General features: G+C 49.5%; 1 pseudogene; it reads left to right on the top strand.

Moving 5' to 3' along the window:
• LOC147737157 (uncharacterized) overlaps nt 1–25,341 on the top strand; it is a 68,136-nt pseudogene that overhangs the window by 32,034 nt on the left and 10,761 nt on the right.

The raw sequence follows: 25,341 nt of genomic DNA, 5'->3' as shown, positions 1-25,341 counted from the left end.
CCAGATTTAACCTTTTACCTATAATTCATTTAAAACGATCGATTAAACGACCCTATCTTCATATTTTAACACTCTAAAAAATCCTTCCTTTACATACCGATTATTTCTGAGAGTCTCTTCGTCCTACTGGACCCTCCCCACCCTGCTATATTGAAATATATAAAAAAAAAAAAAAAAAAAAGTGGGAGTAGTGATTTATAAACCTTTGGCACTATATTTAAAAAAAAAATATATATTATCCTTTAAGGCATCAAGGCATCATATATTCTATTATAATTTTACTCATGTCTGATTCCGACTCAGATCAAGCTAACGCAGCTGAATCTAATTTTAATGATGAGTCCATCAGAAATCTTATACATAAAGAAATGAGATCTTGCATGTTCTCTACTCTCTCTCAGGTCATGTCTTCCAAAAGATCTTTCCCTCCCGGAGGAGATGACTTTAATAGCGATGACCTTGAAAATGAGAACACTGAAATAAGGGGTAAGAGGCATAAAAAATCTAAGAATATTAATTTTACCCCAGAGAGCACGGGAGGTCTTAGCACCTCAAATTTTACAGGAGGTAATCTCACCTCACTTGCCTCAGGTGTCCCTAGCGGCACAAAATCAAGAGGTGTCCTTAGCGGCACAAAAGTTTTGGGTGTCCCCCGCGACACATATTACCAAAGTGCTCAGAATGATACCAACGATGATCTCAATGATGATGCCTCAGATGTCCAAGATGAATATATCCTTGACCTAGATGAAAATGATGAAGATTTTGACTCACTTCTCTTTGATGACCTTCCGTCATCTTCTAAGGATAGTATTTTAGACCCCTTGGGAGAAGAAATGTTTTCCCCTCTTAATATTAAGCACCCTAGAAGTTCTGAATGGACCCCCCATGACCACATTTGTAAGTTTATTACTAAGTGGATCAGGAATCCTTTGGAGAGGGAGACTCGAAACCTTTTGAGAGCCGAATGCTCCAGACCCTCTATAGGGGGTAAGGTTTGCCAAACCCCAAATCTCGACCCCGAGCTAATCACTTATCTGTTCAAGCTCGGCAGGGACCCTCGTAAAGGACTGGACTAAAATAATTAACGCAGCAGAGGAAAGCTACCTCACCGACTCCCCTCTTGACACTATTTCAATCCGTGGTTGGAGTCAAAGAGCTCTAGTCTTGTTGGGCAATGCTAACGCAGGACTCAACTCCGAGAGGAGAAGAGTAGTCTTAACTAAAATTAGCCCAAAACTAACCGATTTGGCCGACAAAGAGCCCTCCCTTAATCCCAAAGGCCTTCTCTTCGGTGAAGACTTGATTAAAAGCCTTGGTAAATATGTCAATACCTTTACCGCCTTGGATAAGGCCCATCAAAACATGAAGAAAGTTTTCAATTCTAATAACCTTTTTGGAAGGGCCGGAAGAAGGGGCCAATCTTTCGGCCGCTTCAACCGACGGCCCTTTTCTAGATCCAGGGGTTATGGCGGAAGAGGATACCAACCCCCCAGCCAACCTCCCTTCTATCCCCCCAGAGGAAGAGGCTTTCGTTCCAGAGGTTTCAGAGCAAGAGGAGCTCCTGCCGACACCAACCCTCAAAGTGAGTACTCCTTCTCTTCCCCTTTCTTCGAATCCAAAAGTGGGAGGCAGGCTGAAGTTCTTTTACCACAACTGGAAACTTATCACACAGGATCCTTGGGTTCTAGATACCGTAGTTGGTTTCCATGTAGATTTCTTTCAAACCCCAGTTCAGAATTCAATTCCGAAAGCAATTCCACTTACTCTGGACCAAGAAAAAATAATAGAGGAAGAAATTTCCTCAATGCTTCGAAAAGGTGCTATCATAGAAGTCCCTATGGAATTTCTGAGGTTTGTAAGCACTCTTTTTCTTGTAGAAAAGAAGGACAAAGGTTGGAGACCCGTTATAAATCTCAGGGAACTCAACAAATACCTTGTTTACAGACATTTCAAGATGGAGGAAATCCATCTTCTCAGGGACCTCTTATTAGAGGGAGACTGGTTAGTCAAACTGGATCTGAAAGATGCCTACTTTACAATCCCCATGGCCAAGGTTCATCAACCTTTTCTTCAATTCATTTGGAAAAACCATCTATACCAATTCCAGGCCCTTCCTTTCGGCCTCTCCTCAGCCCCTTGGTGTTTCACCAAGGTGATGAGGGCAGTGACCTCCTCCTTAAGAGAAAAAGGTATTCGTCTCATCATTTATCTAGACGACATCCTTATTCTTTCTCAAGATTACGATCAGATCATTCAAGATCTCAAAACTGTTGTAGACCTTCTAGAAAGTTTGGGTTTTATTATAAACAAGGAGAAATCCATTCTTTCCCCCTCCAAAACGATGGAATTCCTCGGTTTCACAGTAGACACAGAGAATTGTCTTCTTCTCCTTCCTCAAAAGAAAATCTCAAAAATAAGGAAAGAGATAAAACATGTCCTGAAACAACAGTATCTCTCCTTGAGAGAACTAGCCAGACTCTTGGGCCTTCTCTCTTCTTCCATTCAGGCTATCTTTCCGGGCCCCTTGAATTATCGAGCCCTTCAAAGAATAAAGACCAAAGCTCTCAGATCAGGTCTCTGGTACGGCGACCGGGTTTCTTTGAACCAAGAAGCGGTCTTAGAACTGAATTGGTGGTTAGACAATTTGGACGCATGGAATGGCAGAGCCATCTTTGGTTCAGCTCCAGACTTTATTTTGGAATCAGACGCGAGCCTTCATGGCTGGGGTGCCTGTCTCCAGGATCAAAACACTGGTGGGATCTGGTCTCAAGAAGAATCCTTTCAACACATCAATTATCTGGAATTGACTGCAGGGCTATATGCTCTAATGAGTTTCAAACACTATCTTCAAGGCACATCAGTCATTCTGAAAATGGACAACATGTCCGCAGTTGCCTACATAAACCGCTTAGGTGGCACCAAATCGGAAGATCTGTCAAACCTAGCCAAGAAACTTTGGATATTCTGTCTGGAACACAAGATCTCTCTCAGAGCAGAATACCTTCCAGGGAAATCCAACCTCTGTGCAGATTGGAACTCGAGGTTCCTCATAGATTACAGCGATTGGAAACTCAACACTTCTGTCTTCAATTCCCTCAATCACTTCTGGGGTCCTTTCCAAATAGACCTTTTTGCCAGCAGACTAACTTTCCAACTGGAAAGTTATTACAGCTGGATGCCCGATCCGGGTGCTCTAGCGGTGAACGCCTTTCTCCAATCCTGGGAAGGGATCATCGGTTATGCTTTCCCTCCTTTTGCAATGATCCAGAGAGTACTTCAAAAAGTGAGACAACAACGCTCCTCAATAATTCTGATAACTCCGTTTTGGCCGTCCCAGGCATGGTTTCCCACTACTCTGGAACTAACTTACGATCTACCGTTCCTGATTCCCTCACTCTTAGACCTCCTTACAGACGTAGACGGTCAAATTCACCCTCTCGTTCAGACAGGGAGTTTGAACCTTCTTGCCTGGAAGGTGTCAGGAGATCTAACCATCTCGCAGGACTTTCGTCAACAGCTTCTACTCTCCTTGGAGAATCTTGGGCTCCCGGTACACATTACCGGTACAACAACATCTGGAAGATATGGTTACGTTGGTGCTTGGAAAGGCACCTGGATCCCGTGGAGGCACCTATCGTTGATATAGTTAATTTTCTGGGAGAACAATTTGATAGAGGTCTGAGTTACAGATCTATCAACTGCTATAGGTCTGCAATTTCTGCTGGTCATTCCCTTGTCAACAATAAGACGGTAGGTAAGAATCCTATTATTTGTAGAATTCTTAAAAGTGTAAGAATCAGAAGACCTCCCAAACCAAGATATCAATCTCTTTGGGATGTTAAATTAGTCCTTGACCTTTTCTGCTCCTGGCCTGAGAACTCTCTTTTAAGTAGAAAGAATCTCTCTTTGAAATTGGCAACTCTTCTTTGTTTAATTTCATGTTGAAGAGTTTCTGATGTTAGGGCTCTTGACATTTCATATAGTTGCTATGATATGTTTGGGGTCAAATTTGAACTACATAGGAGAACCAAAACTATGTCTGATAGTATCTTTTATCCACGTTTTGACATGTGTAATAAACTTTGTGTTGTTCACTGCATGAAAGAATATGATTTAAGGATGAATTCTCTTCGTCCTCTGGGTGTTGATCAATTACTTATCTCCTTTGTTAAACCTCATAAAGGTATTTCTTCCAGTTCTATAGCAAGATGGGTTAAAATTGTTATGGGACTTGCTGGCGTCAATCTGGATCTTTTTAAACCACATTCCATTAGAGGTGCTATGGCAAGTAAGTCTTTCTGGTGTGGTGGTAAGTTAGAAGACATTCTTAAATCTGCTGATTGGTCAAATTCTAGGACCTTTGCTCATCATTATTGCAAACGTATTACTCATATGTCTGATGCTGTTTTACATGACTACCAACAAGCATAATGGTAGCCTCCGGTCTTGTAATGAAATTGCGATTCTCCTATTAACATGACCAGAGAATCTGGATTTCATTAAAGACACGGAGGCTAACATTATCCCTCCCACCCATCCCTTGGGTGGTTGTGTTTAATTTCATGGTCGTATTTAATTCATTTTCTATTGCATTTGTATTTCATTCTCATGTTATACTCACATGCTTGCTTTATCCCTTTTTACAGGTTTTACCTTCAATTGCTCTATGATTTACTGCATAAAATTGTTCATATTTCTGAATTCATTTATACCTTTCTTCTTTTCAGATAACCTCTCATGAGTTTACTTTATGGCTCCTGTTCTACATCCTTTGGATTTGCTTCCTGTTTTTCGGATTTGCAAGTTCTTCTATCTTCATTCAAGCTGTACTTCGTGGATGCTCCTTGGACTTCCTTTGCTCCACATTTAAAAGAGGCTGATTGCCTAGTGATTACTGCTATTGTTTGGTCTGTTGTGTTCTAGTATAGAACTTTTACTTTGTGACATATGCGGCTGCTTGGGTCTGCATTAAAAGTTGTAAGCATAATGTTAGCCTCCGTGTCTTTAATGAAATCCAGATTCTCTGGTCATGTTAATAGGAGAATCGCAATTCCAGGAAACAATAAACTGCTTTTTCAAGACTTACCGCCTCTGGCACAACTCTAAAGTTTGGTCACAAGTTACTCTGCAGTCCTTTGTGGTGTCCACACCCAGCACCACAACTGATACAGGTTTTTACGTCCTGTAATCACATCAGTATTTCTCATAACTGCACTTTCCTGCTGGCTGATATTTTCTTCAAAAGTGGTTTCTTGAAGCTTTGGCTCTACCTGTCAAAATTGCTTTTGGTATTTAATTTTCTGATCAATGCATTTAATCAATTCATCAACTTGGAGGGGCTGCGCCCTGGTATTGTGTAACAGTGCCACTAATGTTCAAGTTGAATAACGCTTCTGGCAAATAATTTCAGTAAAGCTTTATGTGCACTAAAATGTAATATCTACAAGCTTTACAAACTCAAGTTGCTAATTTTAACATAAATGCATTCATTAAAAACATTTAGTTTAAATGTGTGTGTGTATATATATATATATATATATATATATATATATATATATATATATATATATATATTTATATTATATTACCTAGCGGTGTTGTCACTAGGAGGTTATAGATAGGTCTGTTTTCCTAGATAGAATGTTTTTGGGTGTTTTGGTAAAAACTCTGGCCTAATTTCCAACTTTCACAAAAAGATTTCATCCACCTCAGCTCCTTCCTGGAAAGTTTTTGGGTGACCCAGCAAGCAGTGGTCAAGATAAAAGGGAGTGTCACAAATCGCAAAATCCCCATGCATTTTTCATAGACTTCTTTAAGATGGGCTACAGCAAAAACTGCTTAATGGAATTACACCAAATTCTGCACGAAGCTAGACCTTGGTCCACATACTGTGCTCTTTGTGATTTAAAGTAAATCTATTCAGTAGTTTAAAAAAAATTAAGGTTAAAAAATGGTTGTATATCTGGACGGTTGGGTTTGAGGGACTCTTGCAAGAGTACCTTGAACCCAATATTAAAACATAGAGCATTCTTTTTGGACAATTAGCTCTTTTCCCCTTGGGCGAGTTCACTCTGCAAAAGTTTCAATTTGTTTTAAAAAAAAAACAAAACAGATCGTTTGAACTTTTAAATAAACAACAAAATTCACCAGTTATAGGTAGCACAGCTAACTATAACCTGTGCCCCCATCATGCAGTGCTTATGACCTCACATATTACATCATTCATGACATGTTTTGCAACATAATTTATGACAATACTGATGACAGCTCTCAAAGTATGTTAGTTTGTTTTATGGTTCACACAGTGGTGAGTAGTTACCATATTATTTTCTACCCAGTTTTGTACAGCCTGTATCTAGATAATGGGTGTGTTTACAAAACTCGTGCTCTTAATACATCATAGGTATGTAGAGGTATTGAACACTTTATAAATCTTTGCACTGAAGAATAATTCTGTGTGCAGATGACAGTTGACTCACATTTTTTGGTTCTACAGAGAATGATTCCAACAGGGTAAAGATTCTACTTAGTAGATACTACATATTGTAAGCAGGTCTCAGTTGGCACCAAGGCATGCACACCGTTGTAGGAAGGGGGAGGCTCTAGTTGGCGCAGTGCAACACTAGCGACAAGCAGGGACTCTCTCTTCCTCGTCAGGGCTGAGGGTTACCTTCCAGACAACCTCTGCTTACCCTCTAGGTAGTGTGGCTTAAGCAGTCGTAGGCTAATCTTTGGGGCACATAGGGTTAAACACTTGCAATAGTACACCTTTACAACCAACCCACCACACAACGAGACCAGACTGTATTCTGTAAAAATATATATCTTTATATAGATTTTAAGCAGGCTTGTGAATACAGTCAACGTACTTTATGATAACGGTTGCAAGTTTACTCAGTTCAGGTTACCACAGTTCTTATGCAGTTCTCGTGAGGCCCGTAGGCCGGTGTTAACCAAAGTTCTTGTGGAGCCGGAGGCTTCCAGGGGATCTGTCCCACGTCGCGTTGCCTTCCCGGGGTCGCTGATCGTTGCGGCTCTTCAGCCGAGCAGGTCACTGGTCATCCGGGGCAGCGGTGTTCTGTGGCGGCAGGGTCCTCTCCTTGTCGTTCGCTCCGACCCTGGAGGCGGCGGCTATGTGGCGGTGGCAAGTGGCAGTACGGTCCCCAAGTGCAGGACGTACCCAGCCAAGTGCCGGGGCAACTGTGGGCTCACAGCTGGGCTGTCGGGCAGGCTACCGACCTTGCGGATTCTCCCAGGGCAACTGTCCATCTTTGCAGGTGAGTGGCTGCTCGTTATGCAGTCACCTCGAGAGCTCGGACCGGACAGGTCCTCCTTCGCTGTGCTCTCGGGCTCCCGGTGCAGCTGCGGTCACGGTGTTCGGGCCAGCGGCGGCTGGTCCTTACTTTGCTCTCGCTTGTGCTTTGGGCCCCGGTCACGGTGGTCAGGTGGATGTCGTTGCCTTGGAGGAGATTCCTCCGTCGGTGCTGCGGCGATGGTCAGCACCCGCAGTCGCTTTCTTCCAAGGGGGTAGCGTCCACTGGTCCTGGGACGCTGGTCAGGGGGCAAGTTCGGTTGCAAGCCCTTGGAGATCTCTTTAGCAGAGTTTGGCACAAAGTAAAGCAAAAGTCTTTTCGTAGTCTTTTCTTCTTCCTCTCCTTCAGCAGCAAGGCACCAGACACAGGCAAGAGTCAGCACCCTTCCTTGTCTCTCACGGTCCTTCTCGTAGGGCAGAGTCCTTCTGTGGCCCAAACCGGATCTAATTTTCAAGGAGCAGGGCTCCTTCTTTTATAGGTCAATTCTTTTGTTCTCGCAGGCCAGGGGGGCCTTTGCATAGCCACTCTCAGTCTTTGAGTACCCCAGTGGGTGTACTCCGGCTTCTGCTTTCAGTGTGAGGGGCAGGCGCATCAGACGCCCCACAGGAGGTGGAGCCAGCATTGTCCGGACAGGGGTGGCCAGAGTACCTTGTTGATGGGGGCTGCGCCCTTCCTGGGCCAGGCGTCGGCAGAGTCATCCGCCGCTCCCCAGGAGGGTGGAGCCAGCATTGTGGTGGTCGAGCACAGCTACAGTTCGAGTCAAGAGGCACTCCTACCTCCCACTAAGGTGTAATCTGCGCATTCACCACCTGTCATCCCTCCAGCCCTGTCACTCACACATCCCAGACAGTCAGATACACATACCAGCAGAGGCGGGCTGAAATGGCTAAGCAAGCAAATGCTAACTTTCTAAAAGTAGCATTTGCAAACCCAGGATACTAAAATAAACTTGACTACAAGAAATATTTTATCATCCTGAGTTCAGGCATACTAAACATGACTCGCTACCATGCTCCTTGAGCCTGCGGGGATTATAGGGTGTAATAATTCCAGCAGCTCAGTCTGGCCTAATGGAGCAGGTAGCCTTCAATAGTGAAATACGGTCTTGGTTGTAAGTCACTACTAGGACATGCCACGCACATCAGGGCTTGTCCTACCTTACACCTACAACGCACCCTGCCCGCAGGCCTACCATAGGGGTGACTAACATGTAGTCAAGGGAAGGGTCGGTGCTGGCAAGTGGGGACACTTGCCCAGCTAGCGTGACAGTACGAGACCGCACGCGGGTTCTGCGGTCGCAGTTCCCAGACACATCTTTACGGCTGCTTCGGTGGGTGGCGCAACCAGCGCTGCAGGCCCACCAGCAGTATTGGCATCTACAAGCCCCGGCACTCTCTCGTGCACTTTACTAGGGACTAACAGTAAATCCAAAGAACCAATCATGGAGACCAATCGCATGTACAATTTACAGTAGGGAGCACTTGCACTGCGGCACGGATCAGCCGTGGCGCAGTGCCCTGAGTATCGGAAAACCAGCAAAACATCGGAGGCACATCAGCAAAAAGTGGAAGGGAGACTCACGCCAAGGTGCCAGGTCTAACATGTGTCCCCTCCAGCTGAAATGTGGGGGGAACTACCCTTCCCCAGGGAGTTCCACATCACTAAGGCGGAAAAATCTGGACAGACCGTCAGCGTTGGCGTGATCGGTGCCAGGGCGGTGTTCCACCGTAAAGTCCATACTCTGTAGAGAAATGGACCACCTCAACAGTTTCGGGTTCTCACCCCTCATTTGCATCAACCATCTGAGGGGCCTGTGGTCCGTCTGAACTCGGAAGTGAGACCCAAACAAGTAGGGTCTTAGCTTCTTCAGTGCCCAGACCACAGCAAATGCTTCACGCTCTATTGCACTCCACCTACTTTCCCGTGGAAGTAACCTCCTACTTATGAAGGCTACGGGTTGGTCAAAGCCCTCCTCAGTCATCTGTGAAAGAACAGCCCCTACACCATGCTCTGAAGCGTCTGTTTGCACTATGAATTCCTTGGAGAAATCAGGAGCCAGGAGCACGGGCGCCGTGCACATGGCAGTCTTCAGGGTGTCAAAAGCCTTCTGACAGGTGTCAGTCCAAATCACATTCCTGGGCTGCTTCTTCGAAGTCAGCTCTGTCAAGGGGGTCACGATCGTGCCATAGCCCTTGACAAACCTCCTGTAATACCCAGTGAGCCCCAGGAAGGCTCTCACTGCAGTCTGGGTCTTGGGGGGTTCCCAAGCCAGGATGGTTTCGATCTTGGGCTGCAAGGGTGCTACCTTGCCACTCCCAACTTGGTGTCCCAAGTACACCACTGAACCCTGCCCAATCTGGCACTTGCTTGCCTTGATTGTGAGGCCTGCTCTGCGCAGGGTCATCAACACTTCCCAGAGGTGTCGCAGGTGTTCGGGCCAGGTGCCGCTGAACACCGCGATGTCATCCAGGTAGGCGGCACTGAACTCGTCCAGTCCAGCCAACACCTGGTTGACCAATCTCTGAAAGGTGGCAGGGGCATTCTTCATTCCAAATGGCATAACCCGGAACTGGAAATGCCCATCTGGTGTAGAGAATGCCGACCTCTCCTTTGCCCCATCAGTCAAGGCAATCTGCCAGTACCCAGACGTTAAATCAAACGTGCTGAGGAACCGGGCAGCCCCTAGCCGATCAATGAGCTCGTCAGCTCTGGGGATGGGGTGCGCGTCAGTCTTCGTGACTGAATTGAGTCCTCTGTAGTCCACACAGAACCGGAGTTCGGGTGTGGCTCCCGGCGCAGCAGCCTTCGGAACCAAGACCACGGGGCTGGACCAAGGACTGCTGGAAGACTCAACCACCCCGAGGGCAAGCATCTTGGAGACCTCCTCCTTGATGCAGGCCCGGACCCTGTCAGTCACCCTGTAAGCCTTGTGCTTCACAGGTAAGCTGTCTCCAGTGTCCACATCATGGACGCACCAATCTGTGACACTCGGAACCAGGGAAAACAGGTCTGGAAACTGCCCCAGCAACTGGCGGCAGTCCTCCTGTTGTTCGGCGGTCAGGGTGGGTGAGAGGTTAACTCCATCCACTGACCCATCCTTCTCACAGGCCACCAAGAGGTCAGGGAGAGGCTCCGACTCCTCCTCCATTCCGTCATCGGTTGCCAACAACATGCCCACTTCGGACCTTCGCAAGTGGGGCTTGAGGCGGTTGACATGTAGGACCCGCAAAGGGTTCCTGGGCGTCTTCATGTCCACCAAGTATGTCAAGGGGCTCTTGCGCTCCACAACCTCAAATGGGCCTGTCCACTTATCTTGAAGGGCACAGGGCTCCACTGGGGCCAGGACATACACCTCTTGTCCAGGCTGAAGCTCGACCAGAGTGGCATTCTGATCGTACCACCGCTTCATTTCCTCCTGGCTCGCTTCCAGATTTGCCTCGGCAAGTTGTCTGAAGCGTCTGGTCTGGTTTCTGAAGGCCAGCATGTAGCTATATACATTCTGGGGAGGTTTCCTGGGAGATTGCTCCCAGCCTTCCTTTACCAAACTCAGTGGTCCTCTCACGGGGTGACCGTACAGCAGTTCAAAGGGGCTGAACCCTAGGGATTTCTGTGGCATCTCGCGATAGGCAAAGAGCAGGCATGGTAAGAGGACGTCCCACTTACGCCTCATCGGAACTTCCAGGCCCATGATCATGCCTTTTAGGGTTCAGTTGAATCTTTCAACCAACCCGTTACCTTGGGGATGGTAGGGTGTGGTGAACTTATACGTTACGCCACACTCCTGCCAAAGGGACTTCATATACTTCGATATGAAATTGGTCCCCCTGTCGCTCACCACCTCTAGAGGGAATCCTACTCGAGAGAAAATTCCCATCAGTGCACGCCCCACCACGGGAGCCGTCACGGTCCTCAGAGGGATGGCTTCAGGGTACCGGGTGGCATGGTCCACCAAGACCAGGATGAACCTGTTGCCCATGGCTGTCTTGGGGTCCAGAGGACCAACGATGTCAATACCCACTCGCTGGAATGGCGTACCGACCACAGGGAAGGGTTGGAGGGGAGCCTTGTTCTTCCCTCCCGTCTTCCCACTTGCCTGGCAAGTCGGACAGGTTCTGCAATACGCATCTGAACTCTTATGCATTTGGGGCCAGTAAAAGTGGGTGACAAGCCTGTCATAGGTCTTGTCCATCCCCAAATGTCCTGCTAAAGGCACATCATGAGCCAGACCCAGTAGGAAGGCTCTGAACTTCTGGGGTACCACCAGCACACGGGCTGACCCAGGTTCAGCAGCCTTAGGCTCCGAATACAGGAGGTCGTTCTCCCAGTACACGTAATGTGTTTTGGCCTGAACACCATTGGCCTGGTCTGCAGCCTGCTGCCGCATCCCCACGAGAGAAGGGCATTCTTTCTGCTCCTTGCAGAATTCCTGCCTGGAGGGTCCTCCTTCTTGCTTCCAATGGGTCAGCTCAGGCAGGTCCCCCAGTTCGGCGATCTGTTCCCCTGTAGGCTCCAGGGCATCCCCCTCAAGGTCTGCTTCCTCCTGGACCGTGGGAACTTCAGGAGCCGGTTTCCCGCGCCCCCTGCGCCTTCTCCCTAAGGCCGGTTCCTGGGCCTCTCCTTCAGGCCCCAGGACCTCTCGATCACCCCTACTGGCTGCCATTGACCGGGTGGTCACGCACGCCCAGTCAGGCAGACCCACCATCCGCAGGTGAGTCGTCTTCTCCACCTTTTCCCAAGGGGAGTGCTCCAAGTCATTCCCTAGCAAACAGTCAACAGGCATGGTTTTTCTTACACAGACCTGCAGAGTACCAGAGACCCCCCCCCCACTCGAAGGGAACTTGAGCCATCGGACACTGACTCTCTGAATTATCAGCATTGATAACCCTACAGTAGGCATGGGGTACAACCTGCTCTTGAGACACCAGGTGCTGCCTCACTGCAGTCACACTGGCTCCTGTGTCTCTAAGAGCCTCAGCTTCCTTACCATTGATGATCACCACCTGCCCATATTTCTTAGTGTTAGAGGGCAGGAAGTTCGTAGGGATCATCTCACTGTCTCCTAGCGAGACTAGGGTCATGTGAACGGGATCTCCACCCCCCGGGACCATCATTTCTTCTCCCAGGTGAACGCTAGTCACTTGTCGGGGCGGAGCACCAGTGGGTGCGGGTTTTCCAAACAGGCGACACTTGGGGTCACTGGATATGTGCCCAGGCTCGCCACATTTGAAACAATTGAAGGGCCCCTTTGGAACAGGTTTACCTGTCGGGGCCCCATTCTGCTTCGGAGGTGGGGGAGGCTGAGAACCCTGCTGCGGGCTCCCTTGGGAACTACTTTGGGGGCCTTTTTGGAACCCTTTCTGTTTTCCCCCTTTGTCCCCCCCATTCTTCTGCTGGGGACCCTGCCCACTCTTGGCGGAGTCTCCCACGGGACCCTTGTGGACCCTGGTGCTGAGCCAGCGGTCCGCCTCCTCAGCAAGCTTCCTCGGGTTGGACAGCTTGCTATCGATCAGGTGTTGGCGTAACTCCGGAAAACAGTGATCAGACAAGTGCTCCCATGCAATTAAATCAAAGAGACCTTGAAAATCATTAACTTTGTTACCTTTCACCCAACCATCCAGTGCTCTGCAAAAGTAAGTCACATACTCCACATACGTATTCCCAGGCCGCTTAGTACATCCCCTAAACTTCTGTCTATACATTTCAGGGGTAAGCCCGTACCTGTTCAGTAAAGCTTCTTTCATGTGGGCATAGGATCTCTGATTTTCTACGGGCAAATCTAGCAAGGTATCTCTCCCTTCGCTAAGGAACCTTCCCCACAACCCCGCTCCCCAATCCTTGTCAGGGACCCGGTGGGAGGACATGGCTACCTCGTATGCCCTAAACCACTGTCCTATGTCATCCCCCTTAAAGAACTCCTTGACTACGTCCTTCGGGATGTGCACTCTTGACTCTACCTGCACTGGCGTTGCGCTGCCACCAGAGGGAGGACGATCCAAGTCCCTCTCCTTGAGACTTATCTCCCTCATTTTTACTTCATAATCCATCTGGTGCTTCTGCTCTTCCAGCGCCATTCTTTTCGTTTCAAGCTCCAGCTGGATTTTCAATTCTGCCAACTTCCTTTCGTGATTCCTTGTTTCCTTCCTGTCCGCCAGCTCCTCTGGCGACAGGCCTTTACCAAAGCTGGGCTCGCTGTCTTGCCTCTCGAGGTCGATCAGATCCCCAAGTGCATTCTGCTCCTCCGTCGCATTCTGCTCGGCGAGGACATCTTGCTCCTCCGGGGTTTTCCGGGACTCTATCCAGGCTTTCAGGGTCTTGGAGAGCTGGGTCTTATTTTTGCAGCCAGCGTGCGGGACCTTGAGTTTCTTGCAAAAGAACTTCAGTTCGTCCCTGGAATATTTATCCACTTTGGTGGGGTCCCACTCCACCTCCAACACCTCGGAGGTCGTGGACTCCGCTCCATCCAGGCTCTTTGTGCCCGGCATGGTTCCTGCACTCGGAATCTTCTTTCGGCAAAATTCAAAAAGCAAAGTCTGTGGCTAAGTAAGTGGGCCGTAATCCTTGTGTAGTGGTCAGAAGCTCAGGTATAGATATCGCAAGTGTAAATTCGAAATCCTCACCGCTGCGTCCAATGTAGGAAGGGGGAGGCTCTAGTTGGCGCAGTGCAACACTAGCGACAAGCAGGGACTCTCTCTTCCTCGTCAGGGCTGAGGGTTACCTTCCAGAAAACCTCTGCTTACCCTCTAGGTAGTGTGGCTTAAGCAGTCGTAGGCTAATCTTTGGGGCACATAGGGTTAAACACTTGCAATAGTACACCTTTACAACCAACCCACCACACAACGAGACCAGACTGTATTCTGTAAAAATATATATCTTTATATAGATTTTAAGCAGGCTTGTGAATACAGTCAACGTACTTTATGATAACGGTTGCAAGTTTACTCAGTTCAGGTTACCACAGTTCTTATGCAGTTCTCTTGAGGCCCGTAGGCCGGTGTTAACCAAAGTTCTTGTGGAGCCGGCGGCTTCCAGGGGATCTGTCCCACGTCGTGTTGCCTTCCCGGGGTCGCTGATCGTTGCGGCTCTTCAGCCGAGCAGGTCACTGGTCATCCGGGGCAGCAGTGTTCTGTGGCGGCAGGGTCCTCTCCTTGTCGTTCGCTCCGACCCTGGAGGCGGCGGCTATGCGGCGGTGGCAAGTGGCAGTACGGTCCCCAAGTGCAGGACGTACCCAGCCAAGTGCCGGGGCAGCTGTGGGGTCACAGCTGGGCTGTCGGGCAGGCTACCGACCTTGCGGATTCTCCCAGGGCAACTGTCCGTCTTTGCAGGTGAGTGGCTGCTCGTTATGCAGTCACCTCGAGAGCTCGGACCGGACGGGTCCTCCTTCGCTGTGCTCTCGGGCTCCCGGTGCAGCTGCGGTCACGGTGTTCGGGCCAGCGGCGGCTGGTCCTTACTTTGCTCTCGCTTGTGCTTTGGGCCCCGGTCACGGTGGTCAGGTGGATGTCGTTGCCTTGGAGGAGATTCCTCCGTCGGTGCTGCGGCGATGGTCAGCACCCGCAGTCGCTTTCTTCCAAGGGGGTAGCGTCCACTGGTCCTGGGACGCTGGTCAGGGGGCAAGTTCGGTTGCAAGCCCTTGGAGATCTCTTTAGCAGAGTTTGGCACAAAGTAAAGCAAAAGTCTTTTCGTAGTCTTTTCTTCTTCCTCTCCTTCAGCAGCAAGGCACCAGACACAGGCAAGAGTCAGCACCCTTCCTTGTCTCTCACGGTCCTTCTCGTAGGGCAGAGTCCTTCTGTGGCCCAAACCGGATCTAATTTTCAAGGAGCAGGGCTCCTTCTTTTATAGGCCAATTCTTTTGTTCTCGCAGGCCAGGGGGGCCTTTGCATAGCCACTCTCAGTCTTTGAGTACCCCAGTGGGTGTACTCCGGCTTCTGCTTTCAGTGGGAGGGGCAGGCGCATCAGACGCCCCACAGGAGGTGGAGCCAGCATTGTCCGGACAGGGGTGGCCAGAGTACCTTGTTGATGGGGGCTGCGCCCTTCCTGGGCCAGGCGTCGGCAGAGTCATCCGCCGCTCCCCAGGAGGGTGGAGCCAGCATTGTGGTGGTCGAGCACAGCTACAGTTCGAGTCAAGAGGCACTCCTACCTCCCACTAAGGTGTAATCTGCGCATTCACCACCTGTCATCCCTCCAGCCCTGTCACTCACACATCCCAGACAGTCAGATACACATACCAGCAGAGGCGGGCTGAAATGGCTAAGCAAGCAAATGCTAACTTTCTAAAAGTAGCATTTGCAAACCCAGGATACTAAAATAAACTTGACTACAAGAAATATTTTATCATCCTGAGTTCAGGCATACTAAACATGACTCGCTACCATGCTCCTTGAGCCTGCGGGGATTATAGGGTGTAATAATTCCAGCAGCTCAGTCTGGCCTAATGGAGCAGGTAGCCTTCAATAGTGAAATACGGTCTTGGTTGTAAGTCACTACTAGGACATGCCACGCACATCAGGGCTTGTCCTACCTTACACCTACAACGCACCCTGCCCGCAGGCCTACCATAGGGGTGACTAACATGTAGTCAAGGGAAGGGTCGGTGCTGGCAAGTGGGGACACTTGCCCAGCTAGCGTGACAGTACGAGACCGCACGCGGGTTCTGCGGTCGCAGTTCCCAGACACATCTTTACGGCTGCTTCGGTGGGTGGCGCAACCAGCGCTGCAGGCCCACCAGCAGTATTGGCATCTACAAGCCCCGGCACTCTCTCGTGCACTTTACTAGGGACTAACAGTAAATCCAAAGAAACAATCATGGAGACCAATCGCATGTACAATTTACAGTAGGGAGCACTTGCACTGCGGCACGGATCAGCCGTGGCGCAGTGCCCTGAGTATCGGAAAACCAGCAAAACATCGGAGGCACATCAGCAAAAAGTGGAAGGGAGACTCACGCCAAGGTGCCAGGTCTAACAACCGTGCTGCAGAGTCTAACTTTCTTCCTGTGCACACAATGTCAGCCGATCACCTCCACAGTCCCAGGTTGCACCAAAGCACGCACACTGCTTCACTAAGACTTACTCCAACTCCGGTGCCCCGATATCCAGGCACTCTTCACAAACGCCTTTGGCTGCACCAAGACACGCTCACGATGTCCAAGCCTCACTTCGCCTCCGGTGTACTAGATGACCAGGCGCTCTTCACCAGCGCCTCTGGTGCACCCCGACACGCACCCTGCATGTCTGAGACTCACTCCACTTCCAGTGCAAATGTTGCCCAGGCACTCCTCACCAACGCCTCTTGTGCACCACGACACTCACCCTGCGCGTCCGAGACTCCCTTCACCCCCGATGCACACACTGACCAGGCACTCTCATCAGTGCCTGCGGTGCACCACGACACGCACCCTGCGCGTCTGAGTCTCACTTCTCCGATGCACACTCTAACCAGGCGCTCTTTTCCAACACCTGTAGTGCACCACGACACGCACCAAGCGCGTTCGATTCTTGCTTCTCCGTGTGTCCAAGATCACAGAGCACACCATCTGAGGGTCTCAAGCTGCCACAACGCGCACCCACCGCGTTGCTTGAAACTTTTCCGGAAACTTTTATATTCCTGTGTTTACAAAGAGGGAGCCAGCTCACCTTGGGCCCTTGGGGTAACAAGACCCAGCACAAAGCACAGTCTTCTTCAAGCAGGGGGACCCAGTGCACAAAGCACAGTCCCAACAGCCTCTTCATTGGTTAAAACAGCAAACTGCAGACCAGCCCCTGATCACAAAGCAGGGGTTGGTCCTTCCCAGCAGTCTCTTCAGTTGTTCCTTCCTTAGCAGAGGTTCCTTTTGACCACAAAATGGGTCCAAGCCTTTTCAGTCTCAATCCATTTCAATTCCGCCGTTCGGGGGTTTGAGCTCTCATAGTTATACCCCTAAATGTCTTTGAAGTTTGGTGTGCTCAGTGGTCCCTGACTCCTGCCTAAATCAGTTCTGGGTGTCTCCCTCCCAATATCACCTTTCTCCCTTTGATACTGAGGTCTGGATCCTTAATCACTCAGCAGGAGATGGGTCAATTGTTTTATAGCAGCAACCCAGGCCTTTTCAATTCCCGTACTTCTCTTCCACCGACTCCCCAGATGCAGGGCAGCTGGTGCCATCACAACCCCTCCCTGGGTCAAGACCTCTACCAGCTCCTCTCACCTCTCAGATCCAGACAGTCAATCCACATTCAGCAGAGACACACAGAAATGTTTAAAGCACAAAACTCAGCCACTTTCTAAAAGAGTGGCTTCTGAACACACAGTGACAAAACCACTTGCATAGAAAGATGTGTTATGACACTGTGAGTTCGTACATACTGAACTTCACCTCTCCATTTTAAACCTATGGGAAACTAGGCTAACAAACACAATACCCAGCCTTCCCCATGCAGTTCAATGGGCAGGTTGGCCTTTCACCAGTGAAAAATGAAATGGAGTGTTTGTCCCTGTCAGGACATAGCACACATCTCAGTATATGTCCTGCCTTTTACTTACACTGCACTCTTTCCAGGGGTTACCCAGGACCTACCACAGGGGTGCCCACTGTGTACACAAAAGGGAAAATGAGGCCTAACAAGTGGTTGCACTTATCAGTACAACATGCTAACTTAGCAAATTGCGCACAGGCCCTACACTGCCGCCTGAGTTCCCTTCTCCACACACCTCTGCATTACTAGCCCTGACACACAGTGCACATCACTATGGACTTTACTAGTAAGGCAAACATTCCAATCATGGCCAGTCAATTACCATTACACTTTACAAAGGGAACACTTGTACTTTGACACTGATCAGCAGTGGCAAAGTACCCAAAGCATCTAAATTGGCAACTCTATGTCAGGAAAACGGTGTAGGGGGAAAGCAAAACGTTTATGGAACTTTAGCCAAAAAGGCCAAGTCCTACATTTGCTTTCAAAATAAAATCTTCATAAAAAAATGAAAGCAGAAAAAAAATCATTTAGCTATATAACTGTAACATTTCAGGTACCGTTTATTTGCAGCTGCAGCATCGTTTAGTAACGTGTTAATGCATGCTAGTATTTCCCAAAACTATTCATTATGGGAAATCAGTGTAACCAGTTTCAGTAAGATTATGGGAAACAAAAATAAACAAGCATCGGCAAAGCCAGTAGGTCTGAAATTCCTGGTCAGTTTTTTAGTTTTGTCAATGTGCGAATTGTTTTGGCATGGTTTTTGTAAAACCTTATTGGTCTGGTAGCTGTCTGTCCCGCACCATTATAACAAACTTTGGCAAAAGCAACAATTGTTTTTGGTCTCAAATAGCATACACTGCCACAGTAGTTACTGGCATTGAGCAAAACTACTGTGTGCCGATATGCTCCTTATGAAAGCAGAATGCTGTCACTGACAGTGAAGCCAGCCGATACAGAGAGAGAGGCAACATTACACAAAACATCATGGTCAACACCAGACCAAATTAGGGGCTCAATTATTAAAGGAAGTCTATGTCCTTGCATTAAGTGCAGCTATACAGCTTTCCTGAGATCCTAAGAATTAGGACAAAAAAATAGTACCCCATGAAAATATTTGAACTCCATTTTGGCATGAGCAAATATGCATGTGTATCTTTGCTCAAGCGAACATCTGAGTGTTTGCAAGTTTACTTTCCCTCCAACCACTTTTTTCCCCAACTATGGAAGAAGGGTTACGTCTGCCATTGTAAGGAGTAAAGTTCCAACATTTCTCAGTATGGGAAAAGATCAGAAAAGAGTTATTGAAAACCCTAAAAATATACTAGTTAGTAGGTTTGCACAGACTCAAAAGGGCATTCTAACCCTAGAACTATTGCTTACCACTACCTTCAGCCCCAGTAGGTAGATCTAGATTCAGACCCTGTCTGCAACAACTTTTTAACTGTTTAGTGTCACTTTACTATTTGTAAGCACCGCTTTTAAAACTACCAGGCACGTTCAAAAAAGCATTCATTTGTACTCTACAGCGCTGTTGACGCTGTCGCGCTAACATTTCAAAAGCGGCCGCCATTGCACCTGGCGCGCTCGCCGATCACGCCCACTAGAGGCCACGCCCACTCTCCCTAGAAATGTGCCAGCATAGGAAGCGCAGCGGACGAGCGCAGCGGGAGCGCCGTTTGCGCGCCGAAGGCGCGCCTAAGGCAAGCCCGTCTGCGCCCGTCCGCGCTAAGACCGCGCCAGGCGCCAGACCCCTTGCCCAAACTCCTACAATCCTGAGGTACACCTCTAGCGACCTCTACCGACTCCGAGGTAAGCCCGACTGCCCCTGCAAATTCGACTTAGCTACAATACTAGTCTCCTCCACCTGCATGAATTGCCACTGGACCCTCAACCTAGAAGCAGAACGGTCAACCCCCCCCAATTCCTCACGACCTTTCTTTACAGGGGCCTTAATAAATGCCAGGTCAATGTGTAAACACAGCCAGGACATCCATGATCTCATCATTGATCACGACCTGGACTGCCTAATGATCACCGAAACCTGGCTCACTGATGACAGCAACCCTGACATTGCCACTGCCCTCCCTCCGGGTTTCGCCTTTCATAGACAAGATAGACAGAAGGGTAGAGGAGGTGGGATTGCAGTTATCGTTAGGAACACCTTTAACTGCCACACCTTCAGCCTCGATCCCCTCACCGACGCAGAAGGTTTAGGTTTCTGCATAAACCTTAGCAAAACGCTCTCCTTTACCGGTGGCCTCATCTATCGTCCACCTGGAAATGCCACGAAATTCCTAGACTCGCTAGACGACGCTCTTGGTAGTTTCCTCCTTCACTACCCACACTTCACCCTCCTTGGAGACTTTAATATACATCTTGAATCCATAGCAGACCCGCACTCCAGAAATTTTCTACAGTCGCTGGACGTTTTTAACCTTCAACAAAGCGTCAAGCTTCCCACACATTCCCTAGGTCACACCTTGGACGGTATCTGTTCTAACCTCCCGTCCCTCTTCTCCCTATCCCCTATTCCGCTAATCTGGACCGACCATTGTCTAATCCCCTTTCATATCTCTAATGGCGTCATCCCCACTGGCAATAAACGTTTTCGCCAGTCCGCCCGTTCCATCAACTGGAATACTGTCCAGAAAAACCTCACTCTCCACCCCTTTTCCCCATCTAATGCCCCTCCTCCCTCTGGCGATATAGATAGAGACGCTATAGGCCTCAACAACTGGCTCACTCACGAATTCTCGACTCGCTGCCCCCCCAACAAACGGGACAAGGCCACGAAATCAGTTAAACTCATGGCCCCTTGGTACACACCGGACCTTACCGCCGCCCATCTCCTTTGCAGAAAAGCTGAGAGGAAATGGCGTAGTACCTACGACAACTGTGACCGCAGGAACTACATCCTACAAAGGAAAACCTATCTTGCAGCTATCAAAATAGCAAAAAAAATCTACTACGTTAATGCTATTAATAACGCTAGCCAAAGGCAAAAAACGCTTTTCTCTATAGTTAAATCCTTTACCAAACCCAAAGCTCTTCAACCGGAAATCCCCCCATCCCAAGAATTCTGTGATAAAATCTCGGACTACTTTGATGACAAAATCACTCTCATCCACAATAATTTCCCTTCCCCATCCCCAGTTCCCTTACCATGGGACCCTGACCATTCCAACCCGCCCACTAATAGTCTCAAAAGCTTTACTCCGGTTACCTTGTCCCAGACCAAGGACGCAATCCTTGCTTGCAAATCTGGCTCCCCCTCTGACCCCTGTCCACCTAGGATTCTCCACCTTATCATCGACGAAATTAACCCCTCCATCAACACCATAATCAATCAATCCCTCTCAACCGGCTTAGTACCATGCTCTTGGAAACAAGGGGTGGTCAAGCCGCTCTTGAAAAAGGCGAACAAACCCCCCACCGACCTGACCAACCTTCGTCCGATCACCCTCCTACCTGCACTAGGTAAAATAACAGAACAACTGGTCCACAAGGAGCTTAAAACCTTTCTGGACTCAAATAATTCACTTCACCCCCAACAATCCGGGTTCCGGCCGAAACATTCCACTGAGACGGCCCTGATCGAGCTGACCGACACAATTAAAACCCTTCAAGATCAGAGGAAGAAGGCTATCCTGATCCTTCTCGACCTCACGGCAGCTTTCGACACTATTTCTCATTCTATCCTGATCAAGAGACTCTCAGATATCGGCATTTCCAACACTGCCCTATCTTGGATCAGTTCTTTCCTTAGTGACAGGTGCCAGACCGTCTCACTTGGCCCCTATCAATCCAAGGAGAAAAAGGTGTTCTGCGGCGTCCCCCAGGGTTCAATCCTGAGTCCCCTCCTCTTCAATATTTATCTTATCCCTCTCCTTACCCTCATAGAATCGTTCGGCATAACTGTCACTTCTTATGCCGACGATACGCAGCTGATCATCCCCCTTGAAGATAATACCAACACGGCCGAGCTCAACCTGAAACACTGCCTTACAGCAGTCTTCCAGTGGATGGACACCAATCACCTTCGCTGCAACTCGAACAAAACCGAGATTCTCCCCATCGGAAAGGATGCATCCTTCTGCCCTGCCCTGTGGTGGCCGGACAACTCTGCCGCCCCTCCCCAAACTGTCTCATCAGCTAGGAACCTTGGTGTCCTTTTCGACTCCGAGCTATCCTTCGACCTCCACGCCTCAAACACGGCAGGTAAATGCTTTGGCATAATAAAATCATTAAGGAAATTCTTTGACTTCCTCCCGCTCGAAGCGAGAAAAACCCTCATCCTGTCCCGAGTTGACTACTGCAACGGACTCATGGCAGGGACCAAAAAATCGACCCTCGCCAAACTGCAAAGTGTCTTGCACACTGCCGCCCGGCTTGTCCTGAAACTCCCACGTAAATCCTCCATCTCCGCAGCCCTTAGGGCACTTCACTGGCTCCCCCTACACAAGAGAATCCTTTTTAAAATTCTCATTGTAGCTTTTCGAGCCTTCAACAAAACTGGCCCTTCCTATTTAACCAAACGTTTCCCCCATTACACTCCGTGCCGACCTCTAAGATCTTCACAAGACAACCTCATGACCTTGTCTAAAATCAACCTTAAATCCAAAGGCGGCAAAACCTTAAGCAACTTAGCCATAAAAGCCTGGAATAATATGCCAAGGCATCTCAGGCTTCAAACATCTGAGAAACCTTTCCGGAAGCTGCTCAAAACCTGGATCTTCACGCTTCCTGACGATTGGTCTAAAGCCGCCATCTAGCTTCCCCCACTCCTCCCCTTGACTGGAATCAGGTCCTACAGCGCCATGATGCTCCTTCCGGAGCGACCGCTTGCGCTTAACAAATACCAATCCAAATTCCAAATTCCAAATCTGCAGAAGCGTGGCAACATAAGGGCATTGCAAGTATTCAAACATTACAGGGGCGCTAGGTGGCGCCAAACCAAGATGGACGCACTGGAGTGAAGCTCCCGCCAGGCCGTGCACTCATTAAAATCCTGCAGTATCCTGAATGACCGAACGGACTCAAAACCAGCACCACTGGGTCCATCGGAGCAACACCAAATTCGTCCAGTTTTGCCCGTGGGGAACTTTACAAATTGCCGTCTAACCGCCAACGGGAGGGGAGAGCTGACCGCGACCTGCTGAACGCCGGGGACGCCCGCCAGGAAAGGCCGCTGCTTTGAGGCCTGCGTGATGGCCGCGAGAGACGAACATCGCTGATTTGGGCCTGCAGTCATCCGGTGTGGCCGATCCTTCACTAACCTCCCCACTGGCTACTGAGGTGAGCGCTGCCCCTGCACAAACCCTCTCCTCCCGTGCCGAAGACCCGACCCAAGGGCACCCTCCGGAAGGCCGGTAACTGCCGCATGCGGCCCACCCTCTGCCGGACACCCTGAACACTTAAGCAGGGCCGATAGGTGGCCTTCCTGCAGTCATCCGGTGTGGCCGATCCTTTACAGACGGTTTGAGGTGAGCGCTGCCCCTGCACAAACCCTCTCCTCCCGTGCCGAAGGCCCAACCCAAGGGCACACTCCGGAAGGCCTGTAACCGCCGCAAGCGGCCCACCCCACTGCCGGACACTCTGATCAATTCAACAGGGCCGACAGGCGGCATTCCATAATTGCAGCATGACCCCCTGCCACTTACAGCTGCCTGGGAGCCCACACTGCCCGACCGCCGGGGCTGCGAACCTGCTGACACTCACCAGACCGGCAGAGCATCACGAGACCCCCGAGGCTTTGCGGCCTAGAAACGTGTTATGTTATGTTATGTTATGTTATACTTGGTTTTGTATAGCGCGCGGCTACTCAAAAGAGTGTCCCGGCGCTTTGGTTTGCACACCTATCTCATAACATAACAAGAAAAGAACAGATAAAAACAGAGAATCCAGAAAAGAAAAAAAAAAAACAGGAAACAGCTAAGAAGTAAAAAGCCAAGTTTTAAGCCCCTTCCTAAAGGCCAGCAAGTTAGAAGTACTGCGCAAGGCCACTGGCAACGTATTCCATAGCTGGGGAGCCAGCAATCTAAAGGAACGGCCTCCAATGCGTGCCCTCTTAACACGAGGAGCTGCGGCGAGGAACAAGGATCCTGACCTCAAGGGTCTGGCTGGATGGTAAAAAGCCAGCCTTTTTTTAAGGTATTTCGCTCCGGTGGCATGCAGAGCTTTATGCGCCAGAGTCAAGGTCTTAAAAATTATCCGCTTCCGGACAGGAAGCCAGTGCAGTGCCTGCAGGAGGCACGGCGAGATAGTCCAAAAATTGCCCGTGCTGCCGAGTTCTGGACCACCTGTAGCCGTTGAAGCAGATATTCTGGCAGGCCGAGATAAAGAATGTTTGAATAATCAATTCTCGAGCCAATTATCGCCTGCACTGTGATCTTCCTGTGCTCCTCCGATAGTAAAGGGAGAAACTTACGCAACATCCGGAGCAGGCCAAAACAAGTGCCGGTAAGGCAGATTATCTGTGAGCGCAGTGTTAGGCCGTTGTCAATCTTAATCCCTAGGTTTTTAGCCACCTGGGACGAACTTGCTGGTGGAAACATGTTCTCTGGTCACCACACCTTCCAGTCCGGATCTGAACTGCACCCAAAGAAGAGGACCTCGGATTTATCCGAGTTGCACTTGAGGCTGTTATGTTGGAACCACTGAAAAACAGCCTCAAGGCAGCCCCGGATCCTCTCTCCGTCGAAGTCCGCACCCCTCTCACAGGTGAAGAGGAGCTGGGTGTCATCAGCGTAGGAAACGATCTGAGCCCCGAAAGACTCCGCCAGAGCCGCCAGAGGGGTCATGAAGATGTTGAATAGAGTCGGGCTCAATACTGAGCCCTGAGGGACTCCGACACCAAGTGGCGACATCTCGGCGGAGCAAGCAGAGGCCCAGATCGTTTGTCGACGGCCCGCCAGAAACGAACGAAACCAGTTGAACACCGTCCCCCTAAGACCGATCTCAAAAAGCCTTGCGAGGAGACCCTCGTGGGGGACGGTGTCGAAGGCCGCCGACAGATCTAACATCACCAGCATCGCCCTGCCACCTGAATCCAGCACATCCTTAATCGCCTCCGAAACTTCCAGGAGTGCTGTTTCGGTGCTAAGATTGGTGCAGAATCCAGATTGAGTGGGGTGCAGTAGATCATGGGACTCCAGATAATCGGCGAGCACCTTATGCACATGTTTTTCAATAATCTTAGCGAAAGCGGGCAAAAGCGAAATAGGCCTGTAATTCGCCAGCACCTCCGTGTCCAATCCGGGCTTTTTGAGCAGGGGAATGATCATCGCCTGCTTCCAGGACCGAGGAACCACACCCTGTACAAGAGAACAATTCAGCAGGGGGTTCACATAAGGATTAATGGCTGCTGCCATTTTCGCCATAAACTTGGCGGGGCAGGCATCCCGAGGAGAACCTGATTTTAGACAAGCCATCAAATCCAACGAAGAGGCCATAGAGAGAGGAGGAAAGACTGCCAGAGCCGGACCTGCACTAGACAGGATGGCTGAGACATTCTCTGCCAGGCAGTGCACCTCAGGCTCCTGCACCGGGAAGGAGTCCTGGATCAGTCGGAT

The sequence above is a fragment of the Lissotriton vulgaris genome, chromosome 1_1 (genome assembly GCF_964263255.1).
Source record: "Lissotriton vulgaris chromosome 1_1, aLisVul1.2, whole genome shotgun sequence".
NCBI classification, from domain to species: Eukaryota; Metazoa; Chordata; class Amphibia; order Caudata; family Salamandridae; genus Lissotriton; species Lissotriton vulgaris.
This window is presented reverse-complemented; position numbering and strand designations above follow the sequence as displayed.